The 25,961-nt window shown below is 39.5% G+C and overlaps 1 protein-coding gene across 1 annotated transcript in view; it reads right to left on the bottom strand.

Moving 5' to 3' along the window:
* Window positions 1-24,771, bottom strand: part of TAFA2 (TAFA chemokine like family member 2) — a gene marked incomplete at its 3' end in the record, with an annotated part of 181,618 nt that extends 156,847 nt beyond the window's left edge. Inside the window, exon 1 of the mRNA XM_082280360.1 lies at window positions 24,675-24,771. The remainder of the gene's footprint in view (window positions 1-24,674) is intronic.
* Between the last annotated feature and the right edge of the window lie 1,190 nt (window positions 24,772-25,961).

Raw genomic sequence — 25,961 nt, 5'->3', positions numbered from 1 at the left:
ATTACATATGCCACTTGCCTGTCATATCCATCTTGAGATCAAGACAATTTCAGGGCTCTTCCCATCTTTATAATTAATATTCTTGTCCTCTAGTGTTGTTATGTGAGGAAACCATAGGTCACAGTACCACCTTATTTGGGTTGAATACTTACAATCTGGTGCACCTGTCGTCTTACTGTTTTCCTAGATAGTTAAGATGCAAGATCAGATAAACAAAGATCAACAGCACCACCTTGAATCAAAATCTGTTATCAATTACACTCTAAAAAGCCTAAAGAATTCCGGAAGCATGTTGTAATATATTCCCTTCAACCCACACTGCTAAGCATATGAGACAAACACCTAGGAGTCGTGACATTTTTTTCAATTATTGGACTTTGAGTGAGATCCCCAGCTAAGAGAACATGCTCTGCCAAGTGCCTGAAGAAAACCATAACCTCCATAGGGCATCACCTTGGAAGGTACAGGATCTGTTGAGAGCCTGAAGGAATAATTAACTAGAGATGGTCATAACACTGCAGACAGATGGCAAGGAACTAGCCAGGGAATGTAGAAGTTCTCCTACAATGCCTTTTTGACAATTTTATGCAGCCTGCCATTCCAGAATAATCACATACACTGAACCCAAAACTAAGTACTTTCCACAATCAAAAGGCCACCTTTGTCACCATACCTGTTCTTTCAAAAACCTCAGGTTGAATTCCAAAACAGATTTCTGACTTTAGAGGAAAACTTAAAGGAAAAGGTTTCTATTCAGTTCCCTATCAGAGTAATGACATATTCCAAAAGCATGAAAATGATATAGCGTTGATACTCTCTGGTAGTGGTTATTTTTTTTTTCCACTTTCAACCTTCATTGGGAATCTCAGTCAATTTATATCACAGAAGAATCGGTCTCCTACCTACAATGGGCAATTTGTCTTTTTCTGTTTGAAAAATACTTTCAAGAATGTATCCCTACACAGGGGAAACAAGATTGCATTAGAAGCCCTGAGTATAGGTAACTCCTTCACTCAGACATCTTCTGGTATACACTGGATGAGATACTCAAAATACCCATCAAAACCATATGCTCATCCAAAAAAACCAATTAAGTTTACTGTCCATTTACAAAGATTTTTTTTTGTCAGAATAATGCAAGTACTCAGAGAAAGACTGCCATACAAAGTTTTGTCAAGATCCTTGCTAACTTTAAAAATCTTAAGCAAAATTTTTAGTTGAAAATAAAAACAGGTATAAACAAAATTGGCCCAGTTTTGTATTTGTACAAAGTTCTCAAAGTCTTGTCACTTCTGCAAGCAGAACATTTAGAAAGAATTTTATGGAGGTTTGGAACCCTGAGTATTCAAACATAGGCCTGAGGTCTTTTAGAACATCACAAGTTTCCAGAAAACAGTTTTAAAATCTGAGCTGCAAAAAGTATAAAGTTCTGCAGAGATGACTGTCTTCCCTGAGACATGACAGGGTGTTTCCCAGCCTTTTTTGGAGGCTAAACAGCCATGTGTATTTCTGCTCACTCACGGACACAAGCCACTGTCCTAAAAGAAGGCTCAGCACCTGGTTTGGTGCAAATTGAGTCCATCTTCTTCTAAAGCAGCAAGAATTCTCATGCAATAACAAGCGTAGCAAGTATATATATTCTCAAATGTTTTTACCAAAGCTGGTAGAGATAAAGACATCATTTGCTGCACCCCTTTGACAATGTTATTATTTGACTTCTCAGCATGTCTTGTGGGTGATGAGATCTCCCAAACCTGAGTTCAGTCCCCCTTACACATTGAACAAGCATTATCTTTCTCACATCTATAATCTTGTTATAAACTGTGTGAAAACTTCTATGAAGTTATGCTGCTGGAAAGCAGCCTAACTTATCTGCAGTTTCCAGGAGAAAACCTTCTTGTATAATGCACCAGGACAGATCCCGGTTCAAAAATAAAAGGCTACAATGTCTTACGTAAATCTGGGGGTTGAGTGAAGAAAGGGCAGCGATCTGGAGGTCATAAATATTCTGGCTATGCTCACTCCATATGCTCTCAAGTTCAACTATAAATAGCCTTCAAATAGCTACACACTTCAAGAAAGTTGAGTAACTCAGCTTTCACTTTGTAATGTGAGGGTAAAAGTCTAATAAAGCCACAGAAGGGCAGAGGAAAAGAGCTGCTGAAGCCATGTAGACATCTGCTGAAAGGGTCCTAGCTGTGAATTTCCATAGAGAGAACCAGCTGGCTTTAACACAGACAAAGAAATGAGAAAGTACAAGGCCAGCCAGAACAAGGTCAGCTCTGTGTGGGGAGCAAGCAAAGCAGGTAACACTGACATGAGTAGTCTATAAGAGGCAGAAAGGAACAGCCACATACACCTCTGCCTCCACACATCTAATTCACACCAAATTCTACAGCCAATTATGACTTTAGACTATTTTCTTTTTACATATCAATACAAGTTTTACATATTTATATGTTTGGGATCAAAAGTACTGAAAACAGAAGCTGGGTCATCTGCCACCCCTTTCTGGCCAATTTATTAGTAAACTTTATTGTCTTTGAAATACATTTTCAAGCAAAAACTACTGATGTGCTTGACCCTACCTGTAGCCTGCTGGTTCCCTCTTTTGAAAATTTTTGTGTTCCTTCCAGCTGCTGGCACTGCCTACACAAACTATTATTCCTGGGCATCCCAGGTAGCAGCAGCTGAATTTGGACACAACCACCAGACCTTACTGCGCCAGAGTTGCTTCTGTCATACGGCCCTTGTAACAGCTCTCACTGAGTTCTCAATGTGGCAATGAAAAGGACTTTGTCATCTGTTTGGATTCATGCACAAGTGCCATCCATCACTTCAGAAATCACTCTTCCCACACCCTAAAATTACAATTTTGGATAGAGACGGAATTGTAAATAAATATCCCAAGAACACTGAAAAGAGAAGCTGACTCTTTTCCCCTTCCATGACATCAAGGCAGGTGAGCCACAGCAGTAAGCAGGAAAGAATCTAATCAACATTAGCTTCTTCTTGGTCATTCATACTAGCATGCTACTTGTCTTTTGACAGTTACATCTAAAAGTCCTCAAAACACCCAAACAAACAAACAAACAAACAACAAAAAAAAGAAAGAACCACCCCACATTATATCTTAGTTCTTCTTCAAGGACATTACCAAAAAATCTCAATTTCAATAAACTCTTAGTAATCACAGCCCATTTATTTTGAAAATAAAACTTTTTTTTAAATGAACAGTCTTCTCTTCCAAGCAATCAAAGAAAAGCAGATTATGAAATCTAGTATTTGATCCATTTTGCACAGGCGTGGTTCAGAAAACATTTATGCTTAGGCCACAGATCCATACATACACCACTTCCTCTCAGAAGTCTCTAGATGAAGTAAGCTCATTGATCTAAGATTTTGTGGATTTGAAATTTTTGAAGGGCAGCCAAAACTTTCACATCGTTTTTCTGCTCTTTCCAGAACTTGAGGTCTCGCTTCATTTTCCTAAAATATTTAGACGTATTTACATTGTAAACAACATTATGCTGAGAAGTATGAAGTGGGAAAGGTCAAAAAAAGAAAGGCATCTTTAACATTTTGTTTTGTATTTCAAGTTAACCATTGAGGGCAGATTTTATTCTAAAAATAACTCTTGAGGTCTGTACTGAAAAACAATGTGGGTTCGCTTTGTTTGTTTGCATGTTTTTTTAAATGTTGTCACATTCCTCTATCTGGCACTATTTGAAGATGCACAAGTTCAATTGCTTGGCCTCTATGTTTACTGTAAAACACTTTCAGATAATACGGGGATGACCTTTCTCCACAGAACTGCCATCTCATGAACACTGTCTCTCCCTAAGGCCTTTGAAGGTCACACCCTAACTGAAGTGGGTAATCTAATTGACTGCTAAAGATCCTGAAAGCACTTACTCAGCTCCAGACAGAGCACAAGAGCTGCACACTGCTGAACTACTCATCAGTGTTAGATGCTTACTAAGAATTCAAAGTCTTTTTCCAAGAGTCAGCTACCCCCAAGCAGCTTCCAAATGGGGGATGTTGTCTCCCATGGAATATGTTTTTCTTCAACCTTAATTAGTACCATGTCAGAGAACACATTCCATACCCAACTTCTCTGTTTCTGGAGAAATTTCAGTCCTCCAAACTGAAGGGTTGAAAACCAGTACCTTCAGTCCAGACCTAAAAAAAATACAAAGCCTGATTTGTAAATCATCTGCCTACAAGATGAGGGGTTCCAATTTGCATAAGTCATCACAGGCACTCAGTAATGCTCTAGTGCACCTGGTACGAGACGCACAGTATATATCCCCAACAGAGGACAGTAAATTTCCAATATACAGAGTCATCAACAATACAGCAATCTCATGAGATCAAACAGAATATGCAAAAGGTAAGATTCATAAAAGGACATACTTTTCCTTTAAAATTCAAACACATCAATACAAAATGTCCAGGTCACCATAGACAACTGCATGGCTATGCAAGCTCTCATTTTCCATAACTTTGAAAATTGCTCTCCAAATTATGATATCAAAATACAGCATTTTCAATAATTACAAGCAAAGTCACAAAAGCATTCCTCTGTAGAATTTTTAAAAATTCAACGTATATGATGGATCAAAATCTGTTAGTCCTGAACCACAGAAAAATCTGAAAAGTTTGATGACCTGGTTCCAGGACTGGGCAAAGTTTTTCTATATTCAGGAAGGAGCATGACTAGGACACAGAGATTACTTTATATCACCTCACATCATTTTTGGGAGGGAGCAGGAGGAAGGGTCAGGGAAGTGCTCCCTTCAGGGTTGGCACAGCTTGGGAAAGGGAGTGGCCAGGTATTGCCTGTTGTCAAGGGGTTTCTGTGTGAATCATTTATTTCTTGTACCCTCTGTCATTAGTACTGTTACTGCTGCTGTTAGTTTTCTTATCTCACTGCTGTTTCCAGTAAATGTTGTTATCTCAGCCTTTTGTGCCTCCAATTCTCCTCTCCATCCCACCACAGGAGAATGAAGTGAATGAGCAGCACACGGTTTGGAGAGTCCCAGTGGGAGCACTAAATTGGGGAGTACCACTCCTAAACCAAGATATTTGGTCAGCTGTTTTTTTCTGTTCGCAAACCAACTTTAGATGTATTTACGGACCAACAAAAAATACCTGCAGAAAACTCAGATATGGTCCTTGGGGTAACATACATGTATCCTGATAGCTTTGTCTCCCATGAGCAGGAAAAGTGATTCAGACTCTGTTTGGACTAGTTAAGGTGAATATTGCTTCAAGGTTGTTTCACTAAGGATTGAAACAGTGAATGTCACAACTCAAAATGCATTGAATTTCAGTCCTTGCACTTAAGAGCCACATCTTTTTATCTCAAGGCTGTAACAGCTCTCTCAAGCATCGGAAGTCCACAGTGATTCTAACCTTGTAGCTGACACAACAGCATCCCCTGTCTAACTAAGCTTTCTAACTAAAGCACAAAGGCAAAGGACCTTCTTGTCACCTGTACTGCATAACAGCTACAGTCACTGAACTAAATAAGCTGAACTAGAAATGCCAACCCATCCTATGTTCCTACAACAATTTGTTTAGTGGTCGACACCTAAAAATGTCTTACACCACATTTGGCTAGAAGCCAAAAATTTCAATTAAATGAAATGGGAAAAAAAGAAATTCAACACACTACTTGCAAATTGCAAACAGCAAACTTCTCTCTCAGGAATGTTTCACACAAGTTTTTGGAGAAAATACCCACTGCAGGTATCATTACAGCAAAGATGCACAAAAACATTATTTAGGCAAAGATTGTTTGAAGATGGGGATTAGTTTGTCTGAGTAGACTACTTGAGCAGAAACCTTACTAATGTTCATCTCCTTTTCCCAGGACTTCATGACAGCCTTTTAAGCAAGCTGTACCTCCAGGAAATTTTCAAAACTTTGGCCTGCTTAGTGTAGAGAAGAGTTTCATACAGATTTGAGAGAGGACTCTTCTGGGCAGATAGATTAGCAAGTAGTTTAAATTTGATTTAACTAGGGAACTTGATTAAAATACAGTGTTGTTTTTTCAGCATATGGGCTGAATTGTATGCACATAATCTTTTTACATGCACAAATGACAGTAAGTTATGCAGGCTGTCTCACAATTTGCACATGCAATCTTAATTTGTGCTCACAGAAAGTTCCCACTTGTAGTTGCAGAACCACAAATTATAACTGAGGTCAATGGAAGCTCTAAGAACTTCATATCCCTAACATAAAGTACCATGGGCAGGCATCAGCTGAAAATGCTGGACCTGCTGTCCAAAAAATGTTTTCACTGGGGATGATTTGGTTTATTGGCTCTGAGAAAGACATCTGCATTACCCAAGATAAAATCTGCTGTCTCTTCATGTTGAAGTTTCATTCCCATGAACACTAAGCAGTGCTGCTAAGGTAGCCCAGAAGGTCAGATGGACACTACAAAAAAAAAAAAAACAAGTGAGCTCCCCAGAAAGCAGACTTCCTGGTCTACATTTAGAGTGAAAGTAGGATGAAAGTCAAGATTTTAGTGAGAGTTTTTCTGATGCTCTCTTCTGTGCTGCTATGAAAAGGATATAAAATTCTATGTAGAATTAAGTAACGGTAGCAAAATTTCTTTTGGGAAATGATGCTGATGTACTCATTTGGGGAGGCTTGTGAGGAAATGAAAGGTGAAGAAACTCAGAAGAAATTGAAAAGTTCTGTAAGCTCCCTCATTTTTTTATTCTAGAAATGGCAATTGATTATAAATACATCTATATAGCAATCAAAATAAAACCTGCTTAAAGCTAAAAAAGGTAAATATTAAATTTTATGTAAATAGTGACTCCAACTTAGTAATGCAATCTGCTTTTTATGGAGAAAGAATTTACTGACTCTTGACAGATATTCACTACAAACACAATATATATGTATGCTGATTAATATGGGTCCTACAAAAGCTGCCACAAAAATAGCCTGAAAATAGGTAAATCAGTTTTATTTTCTGTGTTTTTGTGTTTGCTTACAGCAGGTACTTATGCATGTGTACAGCATGTGAGCTGCTTCCTGAAGATCATGCACTGTTGCAGCCTTCAAATACTTCTATCCCATCTAAGAGATAGAGAGAGTGGTGGTTTGGAAGTTTGGAAGGCACAGCAGAGATATTTCGCTTTGCACAAGTACTGTTTGTACTTGTTATCGTGAAACGAATGCATTTGCACAAACTCAGAAAAAAAAAAGACCCAAAGCAGATACAGCACTGCCTTGTTGCTAACCATCAGATACCTTATTTTAAAGCTGTTCTCATACAGCTCAAGGGAATTCTAGCCATATGCAGGCTCATGGCTCAGTCAAAACCTGGTCCAATATGTAATGATGCTTTGAACCAGGGCTGAACAAAGTTCATCCCTCATTCATTTTTACCTAAATAGCACTCACCATCAGTGCAGCTGTACAAAATGCAGATGCTAATTCTTTCTATTATAGACAGGCCCTGGGGTTTTAAACTGCATCCATCAATATATGTATGTCTATCCACTCTAACATTTAAAGACAGATTAGGTCATTAGTTTTGAAGCTTGCAATTACAGTTGTCGCAACATACCACAAATAATGTACCAGAATTTTTAAATTTGTATAAGCATTCTAAAATCAAATTTAAAAAAACTTTTTTTTTTTTTGAAGGGGACATGTATAGAAGAATGGAGCTAAGTACATAAGAAGGATAATGTTTATTCACTGAGAGAATTCTAATCCTCAAATTCCTGCAGGAGCTTACAATTTCACCTGCCATAAAACATTTTATGTCTGTATTACAATAGCATGAGAAGCCTTTTTTTTTTTAAATGTTATATATTTGGTTATTTGCAGAATTTCTTGCAATTAAAATAACTCTTCACAAAATGGCATTTAGGATCCTTCCGACCATAATTAACATTTTTGCCTGGTTTGCAATTAATTAGTAAGTTAGAAAACAGCATTACTCAATACTGCCTGGACATTTCATCTCTCATTAGTCAGATATTGATGTTCTGCTAATAGAAGTGTCCTGCAAAAAAATACTTCACAAATATAACTATTGGAGGAATCAAGGCAGGTTCTTCCTAAGAGCCGTGAAGAACCTCAGCAAATAAAAATACAGTCAAAAATTACTTTGCAGCAACTGAGAAGAGAGTAATTCTGCAGAAGACAAAAAAAGGGGAATATGGGGAGAAGAGGGTACATTGCCTAATCATGTCAATAATGGGGCCCAAGCTTTTTGTTTACTAAATGAGTTCAGCTGTTGCTGTCTACACTAAGAATCACTTCACCACACAAATGATAAGCAGAAGTACTTCTTCTGTATAAAATGCTCTGTAATTCTGTAGTAGTGTTTAAGAATCTAAGAAGTAGCAAAGCATATGTATTCTTTATATTACTTACTCCCATTAGACAAAGGAAGGAGAGTTGCTTTGTTTTATGTTGGTCATTTTTTCTGTTCCATAGATTGATGCTATCCAGGGCCAATGAGCACAGTGGGAGTTTGGGGACTGATGCCAGTAGACCTGTATTCTACAAAGAGCCAAAACTAGAGAAGCTTAATGAATCACAGTCAAGTTGCTCATTAGAAAATCAAAACCCCAAAAGAAATCCTTCTAACATTCTCAGTATTTTGATAAAACACTAGTAGATGTCAGGAATTATATACTTCCCACTCCTCATAGGCCAAGACACATGGACCACTGACTTAGAGCTGTACACTTAATGACAGGCAGATGCAGTGAGGACTGAGGACTGAAAGGCATCAGTCTTGCAAGTGAACCAAAGCAAAGGACAGAAAAATGTTTTGTTTTACCATTGTTCAGCACCTCATTCCTGAAAGATCATGCTAAGTGCCACTGTCACAAAAATACTTAACACAGAATATACCTCTTTCAGGACTCCGCATTGGTTTATTGCTGTGAAACTCTGTAAGTAGATTTCTACGCACATTCAGTATATGGTTATTCATTCTTGTGGAAACTTTTTCTCTCATTTCCTGCTGTTATATCATAGTCCAGTAAATGCTTGTTCTGGAATTAACTATCCTTCTAGATGATGGTCTCAGCAACAAATCCTGATCTGAGAAATAAAATTTAATTGATGTCATGCTCCTTATAAACTTGAAGGAAAGCTGGAATCACCCTTTCCAGACTGACTTATAAAAGCCGATTATTTCTTTCTTATTATTACATATATGTATAATATGTGTAACATATTATATATTATTATTTTATTATTAAGAGTCTCTGATTATTTGTTTCTCTTAGAATTATCAGAAACATTAAATCTAGCTTAAACAGTTTGATTACCAGGCTTATAACTTGTAAGATATTCCAGACCTCAGCTTAATATCCAGACTTTCAAGGGGGTAACAGAGAGCTTTTTCATACATTAGGATTTTGTATTAGACTACAGCACTGAACGACAGACAAAAACGAAATGAAAATAAAAGTTTTAGTAGAAATTGCCTCCAACGTTAATTAATTTCATAATTGTTTTATATGATGCCACTATTCTTTCTGTTTTCTATCAGTAACAGAGGTACCAATATGTTCAAGATTATGGCACCTAAATTTAGGCATTGAAATATAAGTACTCAGTTCAGTTAACTAAATCACAGAATCATTACGGTTTGAAAAGACCTCCAAGATCAAGTCCAACCTTTGTCCAATCACCACTTTATCCAATAAACCACAGCACTGTCATGTCCAGTCATTTCTTGAAGACCTCCAGAGATGGTATTCCCCCACCTTACTGGGCAGCCTGTTCCAGTGCTTAACTAACATTTCCATGAAAAATTTTTTCCTCATGTCCAACCTGAACCTCCCCTGATGCAGCTAGAGGCTCTGTCCTCTCATCCTCTCACAAGTTGCCTGTGAGAAGAAGCTGACCCCCACCAGGGTACAACCTCCTCTCAGGCAGTTGTCAAGAGTGATACAGTCTCCCCTGAACCTCCTCTTCTCCAGGTTAAACACCTCCAGCTCCCTCAGCTACTCCTCATATGCCTTGTGCTCCAGACCATCGCCAGTTTCGTTGCCCATCACACCAATATCCTTCTTGTTGTGAGGGGCCCGCATCTGGACACAGTCCTCAAGTTGCTGCTTCACCTGTGCTGAGTAGAGAGGGAAACATGATGTCTGACATGTTATTGATCTGGTACACTGTTATAAACTCCATCCAAGTATCTTAAATATTTTGCCACATTTAAAATGTTCACTACAAATAGTTAAAATGCTACCTTTAAGGCAAGTTATTCAACTTAACCAACTTGCTGTGATTTGAAGTACAATTTAGTTGATCCAAAGTAGATACCATTTTAAAGCAAGCAGAATCACTTTCTAGGTCTATTGATAAGCTACAGGATTCAAGTGCCCAAACATAACCATCTAGGGCCATCTAAGATGCCCAAGAGAAGGGATCAGCAGATGTCATGCAAGCTATTTTGCATCTGATTCAAATATGGTTCTGCAACCATCTGAGGCAGCACCTGGAGGCCAGACAAGATGCTCTGGAAAGTTTTAAATTATGTTTTGCATCTGAACCCTACCCTGGATGTCACTTGACTATGAAGCTAAAGCACCTACCTCTCATGTAGGCAATTGCAATTGGACGCCTATTTTAGGTGTCAATCTCAAGCTGAATCCTGCCTCTAATGCCCTTTTTGGTAGGTTATGACCAAATTTCCAATGCCTAAAGCCAAGCAGCACTGGAATCTTCTTTAAACTTCACAAAGCAGCAACAATGTGACATACAAAGTGGTTTACTCTTTGCCGAACACTGAAGTCTCTAAAGAAGGAGTTTCTTTTACCATTAAAATAAGATACTGTAATTTCAAATGTAACTTTGCAAAGGTTCATTATCTGACAACAAAATAAATCACAATTAAAGGTGTATTCACTTTCAATCTTGTGTAGCTTCTGGTTTTTGGGAGTTTTTGAAAAAGAGAGGGAGATGTCAAAAAAGGTGTTCTTTTCAGGTTCTGTATGCTGGCCAAGGAATTTTATTTGATGATGCACCATTATTACTCTTCTCCAAATACCAGGAGGTTTAATAAATTTTTGAGCAGAGGCTTCAAGATTAAAAAGAATAACTTCAAAAAAAAATTACTACCATATGTTTGAACAGGCAAAGAAACATAATACTATGAGACCTATGAGACTGCTATGTCTAGCTGTATCATTCCAAGTCACAAAATTTAATTGCTGGAAAAAGATATTCAGGCCAATCAAGTAACACAAGGGGGTGGTAAAACACAATTGTAGCTGTTATCCAGCTTCTGGATTTGATAATATCAGTGAAAAGGTAAATTCCAACCACAAGTTTTATTAGTGCTGAAAATGCTGAAAGGTGGCTCCACCTTCACCTTTTCAGTCAAAATCAACCACCCAAAGAGCTGTTATTATATGAGATTCTCAGAGTGAATTTCAGAGTATCTGCAATGGTTATGTGAAGGGCTCGACTTTCTTTTCTCTGACAGATCTAGGCCATCTGAGCAGGTTTTAAACCTCCTTCATCACCTTTGAGACTGAAATTAAAAGGGAGATGTGCAGTACCCAGTCTGAGAGCTTTATAGTATTGTAGGCTAGCAGAGAAACTGAATACATGAAGTTAACCATGAAGGGATATGATACTATTTTAAAAACCACTTTTAATGATTGTAGTGTCTGTTGCTCAAGTCCTTTAGCTTTTTTCTGAAAAAGCTATTGTGTTACGCAGATCTTTGAGCAACTGCAGATGTCAAACCAACCCAGGGTACCCACGAAGAGGTAAGCTGAAGAGTAAGATAGAAAGAAGAGACTGCATTTTAAAATCCATTTTATATTTGCTATATTTGATTATTAATATTAAAAATAACTTTGGATTTAAAATGTTTCTGTCTGTTTTATTCAACCCTGACCACAAATCAGTTAGACTCATCAAGGAAGCCTGGTGTTCAAAGTCAGTGGAATGGCAAAATGTTAGCTATGCTCAAAGACGGATAAAGGACTAGGGGCTTGAAAGCACTCAGAGGTATGAGGAAGTGCCCTCAAATGGCAAAGAAAGGGAAAAAATTAGACCTAGTTCAGGAACCATTACAAGCTCACAGCATATTATACTGGCAAATTAAAACCCTCACAGAAAATTACTACTATAACCCATTATGCTGGTAAAAAGAAAACCAAGGAGTTATCCTCCTTTATTACACCACTACTTAATGCAACTGGCATTTATTCATTGGAGTGAGTGGTATTCAACTCAGAGATCCAATTTTTGTAGAAGAATGTATTTGTAGGTATATAGAAGTTCCTAATTGTTAGTATGTTGCTACTAATCAAAGACTTCATTTCATTCAACAACAATTAAAAAAAAAAAAAGAAAAAAAAAACCCTGCCAAAAAAAATCTAGTAGAACAATAGATTTGGTTTCATTTTTCAAAGGGAGTGTTTCTTGGGTAGACACCTAAGTTAAAGATTGTTTAAATTAAAAAAAGGAAGGACATGGACATTCTCCTGTTCCCCAGTTATGGTTTTGTTTTCTTCAATGCTAGAAAGCATTTACAATAGTTAAAAATGAAAAGGCCTCACAAACCAGGCTTCCATAGAAAGTCATAGGCAGACATGCTTTTCTACAATGCATGGTTAGACACTTCTGGGAAACACTAATAAAATGTCTTCCAAAAATATGAAAAGAGCGTAAAATAAAAATAGAACAGAAGGCAGAGGCCAGGTACAGTTTCTTTCCTCCAAAGTGGAAACAACTATTCAATGCCTGGACAAATTAGCATTATATAAGTCCTCCTGTAATGGTGCTTTGTGAAACACTGTCTGCCACTAACCAACAGAAAGAATATGACAAAGCATTCATCGAAGTACAAAGAAGTACTTTTCTTACATTGTCATTTCCTTCTTTTGTTAGATTGTATTCCCACTTGTTCTCTGACTCTGGCCATTACTGAAGTACCTTAACAGGAAACTTCTCCTTCACAAAAGAGATCTAATGGATAAAACTGGAAGTCTTTACCAAGACCAGACTTACTGGAGAACCTCAGCAACAGCTGATAAAAACAAATCAGAGAAATTGCTTGTCCACTATACTATCTCCTTTTCCAGTGGGCTCCAGTCATTTATTTCACGGACAATGAATTAAGTTCAAGAATTCCCCTGATCTGAGGGGAAAGAAGAAACTAAAGCAAACAATGATTTTCGAACAATAATTTCTATCAGAAGCAATCATATTGTGGGAACCAACATATCATTATATAGAGAGTTCCACCATCCATTTACACATAGTCCAATACCTGAAAACATTACAGCAGGTCTGATGCACTCTTTGGCAAAGACCAACTAAATAATGTTAATTAGCCAACAATAACAACCCCCAAAGTGGAAGAACAGAGAAAGATGTACCTTTAAATCTTTCCAATGTCTCACCACTATGATGATCGTCACTGTGGGTCTGAACTCCACAGCCCACTGCTGAGTTAGGAGCATATTGTATATACAGCAAAACTATGTATGTTTATCTCATGGTTTCTGTTGATAATGTAGACTGATATACACTAATTTTCTGACTGTCACATAGCTCTTCATATACAGTCAGTACATAATGTGTTAAGGACTGTTATACACATGGGGATGTAAATGCATTTTACATGCAAAGACAAGCACCAGCTGTAAATAAAAAGAAGGATAATTATATCTGTGGAGAGACAATAACTTAAAGTCATAATGGCTTGGTCAGTAAATGGAAAAATATTCTTTTCAGGTGTTAGATAAAAGTTATACAGATCTTCTGGTCAAAACCAGAATACACACAAAAATTAGAGGAACTGGACAGCTACAAATTGTCTCTCCAGGAAGGAGGCCATGAATTACCAACAATTGCTTAGGACACTAAAAGAAAGACACAGAGACAGAAATATGCAGCTCAGAATAGCTGTGGACATAGCATGAAATCATAGCTTTTCACTTTTTCCAGTAAAACAATAAAGTTTAGGTAGGATTTGGTATACACAGACTATTTATCTCTTTGTTTAATGGGTAGGAAGTTTGGGAGAGTGAAAAATATTTTGCTTTAAAAATCTGGCTTTGAATCACCTGAATCATTCACTAGTGAGAAATATTTCATTATTTCAGCTGACAGAACTAGGCCTGTCATGTTACTATGATAAGAAACCAGAAAAGATTGCAACTAAACTGAAGCAATGGTGAACCAAAAAGTTCCAGAGAAATGAGGGGAGAAGTAAAGCTATCTGCTTGACTACTTACTCACCTGCATATATTAGCTACTTACTCAAACAGGGGTGCAAAGGTGCATAAGGCACGTGTAAATTGTGATCTTACAGTATCCAAGACAGAAAGGAATACACATCATACCCTTCAGCTACCAAGGTGACAAGGATTCTACATAATACGAAAACTTCTCAGCACATTTTTCAATCGTTTGTATCTTACATTCATTTTGAATCTGCATTTAGCATCTACGGATTCAGAGAAAGGAAACTTTCTAGCAGGAACATTCTCAATATTGTTCCCACAAAATAACTGTGAGAATGAAGTATGAGCTCCAATACACAACCAATGAAGGGAGTCTATTAGAGACTTAGTTTTACAACAGCTGGGACATTTCTACCAATTTCCATGGCAGAGTCATGGATAGGTTTTCCTCCTGTTAATCATTTCCATATTTTGCTAAAGTGGAACTCTAAGTAGCAGAAAAACAAAAATATTAGAATTCATGGAAAGGTTATTAGGATTTACCACAAGGTGATCCTTTGGCAGGTTGCATATGCATTTAGTTTGTATCTATTAACTAGATATAATTAACCATAATGACAAAAACAGGATTATATAGCCTGCACTAGTACATATTATTAGATTTAATAAATACACAGATGTAAGGGAACCTGTGAGCCACAAATGTTGAACTCACTCATTCATTTTTACTGAGTCAGCTGCAATTTTGCCAGCTTGTTATTAGACAACCACTTAATTTGAAGACTTATCCTAATAAATGGAATATTGTAGTTACTAAAAGAATATATGAGAATAACATACCAATTCAAAAATGTCCAAAACTTTACAATACATATGGAATATTATTTGTGTTTGTGCTCAGCTTAAGTTTACTCAAAGTATTCTCCTGGGTTAAGAAAGCATATAAACTAATTTTTTTTCATTTAGACAAAATAAAAACTAACTACTCAGCCACCCATGTACCTACTTTCATTTTGTGTTTTATTAAAATAGCACATGCAGTAGTCTTGTCTGTATTATTGATGACACCGTGGTGGGTATTGGACTGATATAGGGGTCTCTAGGAGTTTCCAAATACAAATGAATTCTAATGAGATAATCCCTAGTGCATGGAGATGGAGGAATGCTATCTAAATAATGCCACTTCTGTTGCAGAATTGGTTTCAAATTAATTGTTTCTTTCTAAAGCTATAATTATCAGGAGGAATGCTGTTAGTCAGAAAAAAATGAAGTTAAAAAGTGCATAATGTCTAATAGCTCATTAAATAGAAAATACATTGTAAATTTGGGAATCGGGATGATTTGCAGCTAACTGTGAGATGATGGGTCATGCACATGAAAAGTGACTTTTTTGGCAAGAAAGCAATTTGGTAATGCTGACTGTAGTCTGCATTTACTTGACATTCGGGAAGATCATATGACACCAATGCAGATGAGGTGAACAGTGAAAAGAAAAGGAAGGGCAAGGAGAGCTAGAGGAGAAGAAGTTAGGTTATGAGCGGCTGACGCATAATGAGGAAGGGGAGAATATGAGTGCCATCATTAGGTGTTCAATTTTGAAAGTGGAAATGGGAACAAAAAGGTATCATATTAAAGAGACTTGGAGTATTCAAGCAACTATAGTGATAGCTGGGTCAACATTTTTCTCACAGAGGGGTTTTATAAAGAGTTCATTTTGTGATTAATTAGCAATTTTTAAATTCCTCTTCCAATGAAGAAACATAGTAACTGTTATGTACTCATTGTTCTGTTTGAAAAGTTTACTTCATTTTTTAAAAACATGGTATGTATTTACTCAGTGTGAAATATATCTTTATAATAATGCAACAAAACAAAGCAAATCCAAAGAATATTTGAAACTCTTAAGAATAATTAAGCAGTCAAAAACCCCTCAAACCTAAAACATTATACCACAGCCTCAAAGGGAAAGAAGCTCAGAATAGCTGATTTAGGCTTAAATTTTCTCCTAGTACATTTTCCATAAGCAGTGACCCCAACAATTACACAAGTGGATGCAGACAGGATCAGAATGGGAGAAGGCAGCTATGCATTTGCATGTACACAAACAGGTGCATGCCACACCAGCCTGCACAAACGGGAGGGCTAAAGCCACCTAAAACCTCACAGAGTCATCTAAAGGCCCAAATGTACAAAGAACTGCAGGCTGTGGGCTCAGAATCACAGGTGATGCAAAAGCAGTATACAAGGGGAAGAAAGTTACCCAGAGTTACATTATTTTATATTGTTAGGCTTTGGTCACAAGCTGATCTATGTGGTAAAAGAAAATCTGGAATACAATCATCAAAAACACTTCTATCAATGTACTGGTTTTTGCTGGGATAGAGTTACCTTTCTTAACAGTAGCTCATAAGGCGCTGTGTTTCAGATTTGTGACCTTGAAGTGACAGTGACCATGGATAAGGCCACAACACAGCAGGTACACCCCTGAAGGGGCTGTGGTTCAAAGACAGGGCCACAGCAGAGCAGTGGAGCACACTTCAGAGCGATCATAGCTGTGGATTAGTCCACACTGCAGCAGACATACCCCCAAAGAGGCTGTGGTCTATGGATAAACCCATGCTGGAGCAGTGGCAAGCAGAGAAGTTCACTGCAATGTAAAACTTTATGGCCTGGTCCAAAGGGACCAGGGATGGAGACTGCAATAGATACACATTTAAATTGCTGTAACCCACGATTCGAGTTGCATGTTGTAGTAAGTACTACAGCAAGAACCATCCAAACCACTTGAGGACAAGCCTTACAAGAACCAGTGCAAGTGCAGCAGTGACCCAACCTGAGCTGGCTTTGGTGCCCACACAACACTCCGGTAACTCCACACAACAACCACCTCTCCTCTCCTGAGTGACCACCATAACAAACAGAATCCAAGTCGGGGACTAAATGAACTCAATGGACATTTTATGGCCATTATACAGTTGCAGATCATAGACTAGAGGAAAAACACCTTCATATAGTAGTGAGTGAGAAGGGAAAAGGGGTGGTTAATGACGGTATATTGGACAATGTGGGACCTAAGCATGATGCAAATTGTAAGAATACGTGGTAGAGTTTGTACAGGGTTTGGCTAGAATAGTGTTAATTTTCTTCATAGCAGCTTTTAAGTTGCTCTGTTTTAGATTTGTGATCAAAACAGTGTTGATAACAGAGATGTGTTTAGTTACTGCTGAACAATGCTTACACAGCATCAAGGCCTTTTTTCTGTTTCTCACATTGCTCCACCAGTGAAAAGATTGGAGGTGCAGGACTGCTAACCACATATAGCCAAAAATATCTTTCATATCATACGAGGTCATGCTCAGCATATAAAGCTAAGGGAAGAAGCAGGAATGGGCATACATTTGACAAGTCACCACTACACGTGATGCAGCCCTGCTTTTCTGGAGATGGCTGCATCCCTGCCTCCCAATAGGAAGCGCTGAACGAACTCCTTGTTTTGCTTTGCTTGTGTGTGCAGCTTTTGCTTTACCTGTCTTTACCTTAACCCACAAGTTTTCTCACTGTTACTGTTCAAATTCTCTTCCTCATCTCACTGAGGAGGAGTGAGCAAGTGGCGGAGTGGGCTGAGCTGCCTGCTGGGGTTTAAACCAGAACAATCATAATGACAATGTTTATAAACAGAAGAATAAAATCTCATTGCCATAAAGGAAAAATGAATCTGCATTGGGGAAAAAACTCCAAAATTTCCTAAATCAGAAGCTCAACCAGGGTTCATGGCCACTTCTTTATTTGAACATCCATTGCACAAATAGCGACATAATGCCTTCCTTATGAAGGTTTGGACACTTTGGCAGTAATGCATTTTAAATATTACCTTAATTCCAATGCAAGGTTTATCCCTCATGAATCTAGAGTGAACAGAAAAAAGCAGGATCATAATAATGAGAAATGTCAGTGTACTGGCTGATAATACCGTATCTAAATTTATGGCATGTTATGTTAGCATATAAATACAATATTTCTTCTGTCTCGATTCCAGTAAGCCCATAAAATTGAACTTACCTCTCTGTATTCGCTGCTGTTACCAAATCTCAAGATAAAACTTCCCATCTTGTTTAATAATAGCTTATTTGTTACAACACATAGGTTGAAATTTTTACACTAAATTTGCACAGGTAACAGAGTCCAAAGAGAGGCTATAACCCAGAGAGGGTATTCTTCTCTTATGATGGTGCTGAAACAGATCTTTTTTTCTGCAATTAGGCTCTAAATATGACCTAATTTCTTGCACAAATACCACAGCCTGATCTACTTAGTCAGAAAGTTATATTTTATTTTAGTGCCACACCAAAAACATCATATTTGAAAATTTACATTATTGTAATGGTAGCCTCTAACACTATAATGCAGAGTACCCACATACCTGTAGAATCTTTCTGAAATTTACATGCTGTTACATATTCTCTGTTCTGAATGTAATGGGATTGAAGGTGTAGGAGTGGTAAACCACTGACATAAAGCTCAAGTCTTAAACTTATACCCAGAATACAGACACAAACGTAGTTGTCAAAACAGCACCCCACCTACATGCCTTCAGCACAGATCACTCTAAGCAGTTACCAATATTTACTCAGGTTCACTTCAGAAAAGACTTAAATCACATAATTAATTTGATTGCTCCCATTGAAGCCACACCAGCTTAAATGTCTCACATGATCAGACCTCAAGTTTTCCCTCTCTGCACACAGCATGCACACATCCTAATTTTTCCCAGTGATGATTTTTGGGACTTGGACACTTCTACAGTTCAAACCAAACTAAGACTACTAACTTATCTTAGATAAACCATGAGATAAGCTTCAGATGGTGCCTGCTTTCATCCCTTACTGGAAAAGATCCGAATTTCAAATTATTTACAACATACAAATAGCACAGAAAGACATTAGCTTTCCTCAGAGCCATTGAGCCATTCTGTGTGACTTTGCAGTGTCATTAAACACAATAACACAATAGCCAGTGACAAATTATGGTTGAGCCTAGAACCAAAGGCCAAACATTTCATAAATGGAAATAAACACAAAGTCTCAACTGAAAGGGGATCTAGAGTACATAGTTTGACTGCAGTGCTCACAGCTCTCCCAAATGCACAGTCACGAGGCAGAAGGCAGCATCTATCCTAAGACTGCATGACTGCACATCAGAGGCTTTGGCACAGGTTCTCTCATACATGCAGTTTCACATGGTGAGGAAGAAGGCAGGGACAACCTGTAACCAGGAAGACTGTTCTGTACAAAGATGCTCAGACAAGCATGAAAATCCATTTGGTGACCCAAGGGCTGAGCCATACCCTCTACCCCGTCCATGATACAACCTGTCAGAGATGAGGGAGAGCACCTGCTACATAACTGACTGGTTTGTGGCAAGATGGATCAGAGGCCACAGCTCTGCCTTATCAATATGTGATGCAGAAACTGCAGTGAGGGAGTAGAAGAAATCCAATATGAGAGCATCACTGCAAATGTGAGAGACTTGTCAGGTCTGTGCTCCTGCCTCTAAAAGAGTTGGTGTGAGACTGCATGTTACTGACAGATTTATTTTAGAAATGTTTTATATCCTGCTTTTAAAAGTGAAAAATAAAGCAAAAGCAGTACACTAAGCAATTGCAGCTTGGTTCTAGTAAGTAAAATAAATATGCAGTACTGCAATACTGCCTCCTTGCATTTCAAGAAAGAAATTGCTTTATTGGATCGAGACAGTGGTCCATCTAGTCCAGTACCTCATCTTCAAATACTGGACCTTAATATAGCAACAGAGGAGGCAAGAAATATTCCACAGAGAGAGAGCCCGGCCTACAACCATGACTAAAAATTTATCTATTTTAAAAGGGCTTGATATTTACTGACTCACTTATTAATATTTCACTATTCATACAACCAGCTGGTTTGTTGAACTGTGATTGTTCATTATTTACTTGTGAAGTTTGCCAGTGTAAAGCACCTTTTGCAGCATTAGCTTCAATTTGTGATATAGGCATAGAAGATTACCAAATACCCAGCAGTCAAAAAAAGCTCTGTGTGCTTTCATCTGAGTGCTATCCTGTACTGTGGCTTTCCCCTTGGCACTGTTAAAGGGATGCTCACAGCTGAGGCGGCTGTGTACAACACTGTCCTGGTGCCGAGAGACCTGTGTTCAAGTTTCCTATTACAAGATCAGCAAGATGTGAAGTGAGGCAACTAGAAAATGCAAGCTATGAACATGGTACAGATTAGAAGGTTTGATAAACTTCAAAGATGAGTGGAAAAAAATTTCTAAGTTTTTACACAAGCAATTATATAAGTGATTCTTCCATGCCACAAATCATACAGGAGCTTCTCCTATAAGTGCTTACTTAAGGACTAAGGATTAAATCCATACAAAGCATTTTCCAGTGCTACTTCAAGCAACAGCTACAGCTGCAGTGCATTCTACAAATCACTGTACTAATGTATCCAGACAGTAGAAAAAGCTAAGAAAGCTTTTTTCAGTGACATCATCCCATTTTATCTAACTACGTAGTGTCATGCCATAACTGGTAGTTATGCTAACTACTACAACTAGTAAAGCATAAGGTCTTTACTTTCTCTTTTCTATCTCCAAAGTGTTTTTCAAAACACATTCTATGAATGAAGCTATACAAAGATGCCTTGAATTGTTTATCTTAAAAATGTAACTGTTCTGCACTCATAGTATGAAAAAGTACATTAGGTGGCCATTATTATTTTGTCATGTCTTTTGATAAATAACTTACTATATTTGGCAAACAAGAGTGGCTGGCTTGGGTATATAAAGAAGCAAAGCATAAAGCCCACTATCTTCCCAAGTTCTACCAAGAGCAAAAGGAGATAGCTTTGTAGCTGCCACCAGGAAAAATGAACAACATTACTGCTGATGTTTCCACATTCATTCCTATGTCTGGTGAGTGTTATATATCTGAACTCAGCCATGAGGAGAAGTGTTTTGAAGTAAATATTAACAGTTTATAAAAACAAATCACTGAGCCAAACTTCCTGTTGAAATAGCTCTAAGAGTGAGCTTGTGCTTTTTAAAAAATATTTCAAATGTGAAGATGTGTGCTTACAATGGAATCTGTGAAGCTGAGTATACCATGTAATTATTTCCTCATGCTTAAAAAAAAAAAAAAATCAAGCAAAATCCTTTTAAAGTACACTCTTAAATTCAGTGATCTAAGGATAATGGAGCAAATACTCCAGCTGGTTTAAAATGTCAGAGCTGCAATTACTCCAAGGGAGCAATGAAAGTCTACATCAGTCGGGGATATCCCTCAACACATAAAAATGGTCATCAACAGGGACAGGTCAGTATTCAGTTCTGCTGGCATAGGACCTTTCTGCTATATTCATCCTTATACAACTTTTGCCTCAATGCCTTCAAAATTCAGCATTTCAAAAGGTAAATGAAAAATGCATTTTCCAATGAAAAGCTATTGCTACCTGAATTACTTGGACATGCAATAGAAAAATGATGAGAGAAAGACATTTAAATGAGATGTTTAAATACAGACTGTAAATATGAGACTGAACATTAATTAATTAGATTTGTAGGGTTTTCCCTTGCTTTAGCCTCTGTATTACCATGCAGTCTTTGTTTACTGCCATTTATCTTCTTTGTTTGATGACATTTGACTAATAAATACATTGATGAATTGCATCTGTAAATGCCATCCATATATCACAAAAATAGGATGTATTCAGTGCTTCTGGCACACTGAAGCTAAAAGATTTTGTTTTATTTGAACTTTCAGTACTTAACAAAGAAAATACTACTGCTCTACTGGATAAATTTCCTGATTTTTATTTTAATTTTCAGTGAACAAACAGCTGCAGAATAATGTGACTTAATGAAGCATTTCTAATAAAATCCTGCAGAAGATAAAACAGGGGCATAGAACTACTTGCTCACTGATAGTTGTATCATTCAGAATAATTTTTCAAGATGGTGATCACATTTCTGTGTAGACGAGTATTAGGTAATGTGATTTTCTGTCTTCCAAGTCAGTGATTTCCTTTAGTGAGATAACTAGTCAGCACTGTTGCATTACTTATTTATAGTAAGCAAAACATACAACATAATAAATGCAACATCTTTCTAGTACATTACTTAGGCTTTACACTGGCTGGTAAGTAGCAACACAGACAGCAATAAATTTAAGTGTGAAGATGCTCAGATCTGAAAAACTTCATGGTTACATTTTGCTTACCGAAAATATACTGCCTGCATTTGTAAAGATGTCCTTTATCAAGTCTGTCATCACCTGTGATGAAATTATGAAACTTCTTGGCTGCTACATTTTCCTCTGCCACCACAATTCAGTGTAAAGTATTATTTGCTTTATGTAAATCTAGATAGGGCTCAATGAATCATCACTTTGCAACCTGCCAGTAAAACGATCTCCAATATCCGTCTGTACACACATCTATTTACATTCATTCAGAACAAGTTTTTCATGTATTCCCCACCAGAACAATTAAGCGCACTACAGGCGTCTACACATAAAGCTGAGATTCCTCACATCATAAGAGCCAGGTAAAAAGGTTACCCCATGTGTCCAGTACAGTAAAAGACACTGGCACCTTAGTCATCATTCTCTGATTAAAACAGCAAGACAGAATCAAGATTTTATCTCAGTCACCCACCACCATCAGTGTATCTAAAATTAATACCACATTTTTGAAGGACCTTCCATGTACAAAAAAAATATGCAGAACCTCTGAGTAGTAAATCTGATTTGCTGCATCAACTAACTGAACAAAGCTTTCCACTGAAATTATGGCACTTAGTTTACATTTATAAGAATAACTACTCGGAACTGGGACTATGTGAAACAAAACCCACATGGTTTTCAATATTGCCTCAGCAGTATCAGTTCTCTGAAATAAAATATTAATAGTGAAATTTATGTTAATTACTACTGTTAATTATACACTCACAATACAACTTAGGCATCAGTATGACAGCATAATTACTGTGAAAAAGTATAATGAAACTTGTAACCTTTGCCACCTCTGATAAAAATACCTTAGTATGCTCTTTCCCAACTTCAGCTAAACTATCCTCCTAGTACCACTGAACTACTATGTTTCTAGTAGCACCCAACACTAGAGATAAGAATCTTAATTTCTCAATTTGACTTAAATTAGCCCATTAAGTAGTTTTAAAGTGTTAAACGTACAGTAGACTGAATGCTAAAGTCTGAAACTAGTTGGTAAGACAGAGAAACCAGATAACAATTATCATTTAGTCAATAGTAATTTAAATGTATCCACTGTGGTGCAAAGACCCTACGACCCCGAATCCTTTATGGGGTTTTCAGAGATAGGAGTTGAGTATGTTTATTATTTAAATTGACAGTTCTACAGGAGTCAAAGCACGGTTCTTTAAACACTGAGCCAGTGTCTGCTGGGGGGGGAGGGAGGTGGTAGAACTGAGGTACTTAAAAAAAAATACTGATAAGCTCCAAGCAAAAGCTGGAAAGAGAGAAGTGTAACTACACATATAATTTAAAATGCTTTAAGCAATGATTTTAACTCCCATAGGAATGAAACATACAGAAGACCCATGCATGGCAACTCCTAATAGGGCAGTGCAAGCTCTTGCTCTTTATTCTTTGTATAGATAAGCTGGTGTCCGAACCTATAACTCCACAGGAATAAAGCAGGTAATTTTAAAACTTTGTCTTGCTACACTATAATTGGGATGGGATAAGGGAAAATCTCTCTCACTGTGGCATACAGAACCTGCAACATATTTAGTAGGTAAATAAACTCACTGAGATGCAAAGAAACGTGGATAGACAAGGTGTGTTTCATACTATATACCCACAACTTGGAGAGCAATACACATAGAAGGAAACGGAGCCATGAATCTTCCCTTTATCGCTTTTTTGTTGTTGTTGTTTTTAGAGGACACATAAAGGGACTCCCCGCTCCTTCAGCCGCTCACTGAAGGCGGCCGATAAAGCGTCCGGGCAGAGTAACCCCCAAGTGCCCGAAGGTCCTGCGAGTTAGCGGCCACCCTTTCCATAAAAGTGGAAAACCAGGTGCGTTCTCCTGCTCCCCCCCGCCTTCCTCTCGGCTCTGCTGAACTGTTCTTTTAAGTAAAATCAAAGAAAATTAAAAGGAAAACCAAAACCCTTGAGGATCGCCCGGCGAAAGGCTGTAGCCGGCTGTTCCAGGTGCCGACCAGACGAACGGCAAAGCAGCTCCTCTTTGCATTCGGCTTCGTCCAACTTTAGGGCAACGGGAGGGTGCAGCCCGCTCTGCAAACCTCACTCCTGGCCCCGCCGCGGCCGCTTGTGCCCGCCGCCCGCGGGGTCTCCGCCAACGGCGAAGGATATCTCCCGGCGGCCCCATCAGCGCCCAGACAGACACACAGACAGACACACGACCCTGGAGCGCTCCGCTCACCTACCTGCAGTCCCGATTCGTGCTAGAAATGCCTAGCGATCGGCCGCCTCCCGTCCGGGGGGAGCTCCAGCCTTACCGCCCGGGCATCGCCGGCACACGCCCCGCGCCCCGCCAGCGCTCGGGGGCATGGAGCGGCGCCGTGCCGCGCTCCGCTCGGCTCCCCTCGGCTCGGCCGGGCTGGGGCAGCAGCCGTCCGCGGAGCCCGGCTCTCTCCCCCCGCCTCTCTGGGAATACACCAGGAATCCGGCTAAGAGATGCTAGAGGAAGGGTGAAGTAACTGAGAATGGAGGGAAGACTTGAAGTGTTTCTTGTGCACGATTTCAGAGTATTAAAAAAAAAAAAAAATTAAAAGAGGACGAAGTATGGTTGAGCTATTGGAAAAGCGGAGATAGGGAAGTCCTGCAGCCCAGTACGGCTCCGACCCCTACGCCAGCTGCGCGTGGTCCCGATTCAGCCCCGGCGGCAGAAGAAGGAGGAAAAGCCGGCGCGTCCTGCAGCAGTCCCTCCGTTAGAGCATCTCTGATTGGTGTGCCTTCCACACACAGCACGACTTCCCCCTCCTGCTGCCTCCTTCTCTCTTTTGGGAAAAGTAATTGGAGAGCGAGAGCTTCACCTTCAGCAGCAGCAGCGTTCTGCGCCCAGCCTGCGCGCACCGCACCGCACCGCACCGCACCGCGGAAGGGCGCGGAGACGCCCCAGGCGCCCGGACAGACAGAGGCAGTTCCAAGCGCGCCCTCCGCGGCAGGGGGGAGGGAAGAGGTGGAGGGAGGTGGGGAGAGGGAGAGACGCCCTTCTCCCTCCCCCGTATTTATCCGGCCACTCGCGGCTTTCCTCCCCAGCCCTTACGAGGGAGGAGATCCCAGCGGCCGCCGTTCTGTCTGACCGAGCAGCGGGGCTCCGCCGGCAGCGCCCACCGCCGCCACCCCCGCGGCCCGCGCACACCGGGGCTGGGCCGCCTCCCTCCCCCCGCGCTCCGCAGCGCACCTCTCCCTTCTCTCCCCTCCGAGCAGCGGGGCGGGGGTGCGAAGTTTACGCACAGGCGCACGTGGCCGGGGAGGTCCCCGTGGACCCCCGGCGGCCCCGCCGTCTCTCCCCCGGGATCCCTGCGCCCCTGGGGCGGGAGGCTGGGGCGCCGGGCGGGGAGGGAGCCGCCGGGCTGGGCTGCGCAGGGCCGGGCAGGGCAGCTGCCCCGCGGAAGGGGGGCCGCGGCTGCCGGAGCAGGGGCAGGGGCAGGAGGGACGCGGCGCCGGCGGCAGCAGCCAAAAACTGGACTGTGTCTCCCTCCAGAGGG

This window comes from Coloeus monedula, assembly GCF_965178545.1.
Source record: "Coloeus monedula genome assembly, chromosome: 4".
Lineage (NCBI taxonomy): Eukaryota > Metazoa > Chordata > Aves > Passeriformes > Corvidae > Coloeus > Coloeus monedula.
This window is presented reverse-complemented; position numbering and strand designations above follow the sequence as displayed.